Genomic DNA, 4,240 nt, shown 5'->3' on the forward strand with positions numbered 1-4,240 from the left:
GCAAAATAAAATAACCACCACTTCAAATGAATGAGACAATATGATGTGGTCTCCATTTTATGTGAGAATGAATTGAGATAAGAGATTAGGAGGAAGTTGGTACCTTTTTTGCATCATTTTTTGGATGCAAAATTTGCACTACTAGTAACTGCAAAAGAGACTAAAAGCACAAATTTTGTATCAAGTTGGAAAGCAAATCATGATTGAAAAAAAAAAAAATCAAAATCGAACCTGGATACAGGCCGATACGCTGGTAGGGCATATTAGCCTGTATTGGTGCTTTTTTGTGTTTTATTTTTTATTTTTTTAAAAACAGTTCAGAAGGATCCATTTAAGTCCTGATTATCCTTTGAACCATGGCCTGACCTGATACGCCCCTACAAAGAATGTATCGGGAAGGCCCCAATACGTTACGATATTTTTAACCTTTTTGCATCTGATCAAGATTTTCACTGCAACCGAATGCAGCCTAAGATACAAAACCAAAAATGAAACAAATTGAAAGAAGAGAATAAAGCTTCTCTTTCTTATTTCAATCTTTACCTGAATTCTAATCCATTGTGCCTTAATAAGCCTGCCATTGTCCTTTTTTTGGTCAAAGCAATGCAATCTATTGGATGTTAAAATTGATAAATGGTGTTACATCAGATAATCAAAGTCGTATTTGAGTAAAAGAAATTGTACATCATGAAACTGCAGAAAGAACCCAAATTAATTGATGATGCAATAAGATGCATGTTAATTAGATAGACGTTTTCTTATCCCAATTAGCTAATTTTAAATGAATGGATTTGTTAGTTTGAATATTATACCAAGGAAGAGTCTTCTAGAAGTTTGATAATGAAACTCTTTGCACAAGCATCCAATCTCCAATCTCTCTCTCTCTGAAAGCACCCAGTTAATGATAAAAGAGGGCTTAGATTGTAATGAAACTAGGGTCTGAAGAGGTCCATGTATGTTCAGTTCCAGGCCCTATTATTGTGGAGTCCAAGTGTCCAACATTGGATCCTGGTCCAGAATCCAGATATGAATATATGATATTTGATATGGGTTCCGACCTGGCCTACCAAATTGGCAATATCTTCTAGAACACAACAAGCTAATGAACCTCAATGGTCAATGCAATAAAAAATATGGAAAATTTTGAAGATCTTCCTGCAACATTCTTCAACATCTCTAGATTTTATGTTAAGCTTAATTACATGTTAACAAACGAGAAAAAAATAACATAATGCCTAATAAAAGTTGAAGAATAAGCGGTTACCATCAGCATCAACTGATCAAATGATGCTCGACTTCCCAAGAGAGGCTGCTGCTTCTTTCCCTTTTCATTTCTTTCTCTTTAGAAGCAGCTGCTCAAAAGCTAGATGAACGAGGATTTGCTATTGTGGGCTAGGTAGCCATATTGACATTCAGACGCTGAACTCAGATTCATTCGACCCACTCATTTAATGTTTCGAGATACTGATGTTCAGAACAGACGGTGAACTTGACCCATCCCTTCTTCTCAATATACTTGAGACCAGGCTGCATGGCACATCCAACCAGAAAAGCAATCAGGCATATAGCCATGGTCCTAAGAGAGGCAAGAGCTAAACCCAAACAGATTAATATAGTTGGAGGAGTACACAACATTACGGCTCCTGCAGTACCTAATGGTGCCTTAAATGGCCGTGAGGCTGCTGGGTGTTTTATCCTTAACTTCACAAATGCTATGAACTCCAAAATCATCCCAAAACAATATAGATAATTCTCTGTAATTATGATCTCTTCAAAGCTCAACCATGAGAGTAGAATCGCACCAGAGGCAGACAACAAGGTACCAAGTAAAGAGGTTCCAGAACGAGACCTTCTGCCGAATAACTCAGGAAGCATCCCACGCTCTGCCATCCCTAGAAGCTGGAAATAACTACTGCTCATAACGGCCACATACATTCCCATACTGGAAAGTGCAGTAGCACATTGGACCCACAATCTCAACCAGATCCCACCTACCCTTTTGGCAATGTCTGAGAAATAGCCATCAGTCCAGGAATCACGACAGAGTGGAATAGCTCCGGTGCCAATTAGAAGAGGGAAGAAGTAGCCAAACACAACCAAGATAAGAGCATAAAAGAGAGCCTTGGGCAGAGCTCTACTTGGGTTGTCAACTTCTCCTGTGAGAGTACTAATTGAATCCCAATAGTTCATATTCCAAAACAGAGTATTCAAGTAGAGATGCCAATCCACATTGTGCAAGTCTACCACTAGCCATCTTGAGGGCTTCAGCTTTGGGATGGCAATGAATCCCATAACCAGAAAAGGGAGAAGAGAGAAAATCCCCAAAAAGATGGCCATCCAGCCTAATATTGTTAGACCCCTGTAGTTCATGTATGTGAGAATCAAATTCAAGAACAACACTGCTAGAATCCTAGGCCAACCCCCAGATAAAACCGGAAGAGCTGATTCAAGATAGTCTATGAACAGAACTGGGTACAGAGCATTGTCAATTACCTCACTCAGCCATTTTATCCAACCTTGCTGGAAACCCCAGAAGGGCCCCAATGCTGCTGAAACCCAAACTACAAAACCTCCATTCTCTGGAAACATGGTGCCCATCTCTGCAGTGATTAGAGCCTCAGGAATACTCCAAATAAATGGAAAAATCAGAAACCCAATCAGGGCTAGAAGGGGACCAGCCGCATGAACACTGTCCTCAACACCAAACGGGCCTCCTGATACCTCATAAAAGATGAGAAACACAAGAGGTAAAACTGAAACCTTCTTCAAGTTATCCAAATTGGGATCAGATCCCTGACCAATATTCACGTACTCTACATCATTGTACTCTGCCATTGCAATAGAAGTCTGTGTGTTCACTTTAGTCTTCAATTTCTGCACACAAGAGTAAACCTTAGAATATCCCTTCTTTATAATTTTCTCTATAAACCATATAAAAGCTTAGTTAAATCACGAAATAAAAGTTCATTATTTGCCCAACTCTTTTAGAGCAAAAAACAAACAAGTTGACCCTGTGATACCTTGAGACCACATTGTTTCCACAATGTCCACAGTGTCCTCTTGTCTCCAGTCTATTTAGGATGAAACCAACGTTAAAGGAAGCAATCTTTCGGTGGTGCAGAGAAGAAAACCACAGAAGAGAGAGTTTCTGTTTCTGAATACCTGTTACCAGTCGAGTAACTCTCCAGAGTGGGTAGTGGGTATCAGGTGAAGACGAAGCAAGAGGTGGAGATTGGCGTGTCTGTGTTGTCATCGACACGTTGATCTGATGAGTCTTGGAAGAGGACACCTCCATCAACACGTGCACAGCCGATGGGTAGTATCCTGGTTGGGAGAACAGCTCTCTTCCACCAAACCTGGAGACGAGCAAAAGAGAGATCATTGCATTGCTCGAGGACCCACAAAAACTAAACTCGTCATTTAGTTTGTTTCCAAGTGGCGGATGACTTAGAGTGAAAGTGAATTTTTGTTGGATGAGGATTTGGATGTCGAATTGACCAGGTCGAGCTAGGGGTAGATTAGGTGCCGAGTTAACTGGGCCGAACTGGACAGATTAAGTGCCAAGTTAACTGGGCCGAACTGGGCAGGTTAGGTGCCGAACTGACTGGGCCGAGCTAGGCAAGTTAGGTGACGAGCTGACTGGGCCGAGCTAGGCAGGTTAGGTGATGAGTTGACCAGAGTGCCGAGCTGCCTATTAGGTGTTGAGCTGACCAGAGTGTCGAGCTACCTATTAGTTGCCGAGCTGACCAGAGGGCCGAGCTGCCTGGTGACGAGCTGGATTGATTGTTGAGCTTCGTAATTCTTTAGAGACCTGCAAGGAATCAATGTCAGAGGACCCGGGTTGGCTAACCCGATGAGGTCGCTCCAATGCTTAAGTCAGTACTCTCATAGTAGGCTGCGAGCTAAAAATCACAAAGTATGAGAGCTAGAATATGCTTACTTGCCCCCCCCCTATGCCATTGGGGTTGGTGCCTTTATATAGGCATTGTTTGGCATGGGCTTCACACACCGCATCCGAGATTTCCGAGAAGTTGTCTAAGTGGTATGAGATTCCCTGAGGCAACCGCCATGCACGTTGACCACCCTCCGGATCGTTTGGCACATGGGCCAACTTCCAAGGATCGTAGGAGTGTTAGGATATGCATGCCGAATTTGTCAACGAGCATGTCTCGCAGGTCGCCAGGTCGCCAGTTCGGCGCCTGTGCCAGGCCGCCAATTCGCGCCTAGGCCAGGCCGCCAG

At 42.6% G+C, this 4,240-nt stretch overlaps 1 pseudogene across 1 annotated transcript; it reads right to left on the bottom strand.

The window, feature by feature from the left end:
• Positions 1-944: 944 nt before the first annotated feature.
• LOC104596631 (putative polyamine transporter At1g31830 pseudogene) lies at positions 945-3,208 on the bottom strand (annotated as a pseudogene). The gene is made up of 2 exons (XR_016080687.1): positions 3,021-3,208; positions 945-2,874 (listed from the first exon to the last, which is right to left on the bottom strand). The product of XR_016080687.1 is annotated as a putative polyamine transporter At1g31830 pseudogene (transcript).
• Between the last annotated feature and the right edge of the window lie 1,032 nt (positions 3,209-4,240).

The sequence above is a fragment of the Nelumbo nucifera genome, chromosome 1, assembly GCF_055504915.1.
Source record: "Nelumbo nucifera cultivar China Antique chromosome 1, China Antique-T2T, whole genome shotgun sequence".
Taxonomy (NCBI): domain Eukaryota; kingdom Viridiplantae; phylum Streptophyta; class Magnoliopsida; order Proteales; family Nelumbonaceae; genus Nelumbo; species Nelumbo nucifera.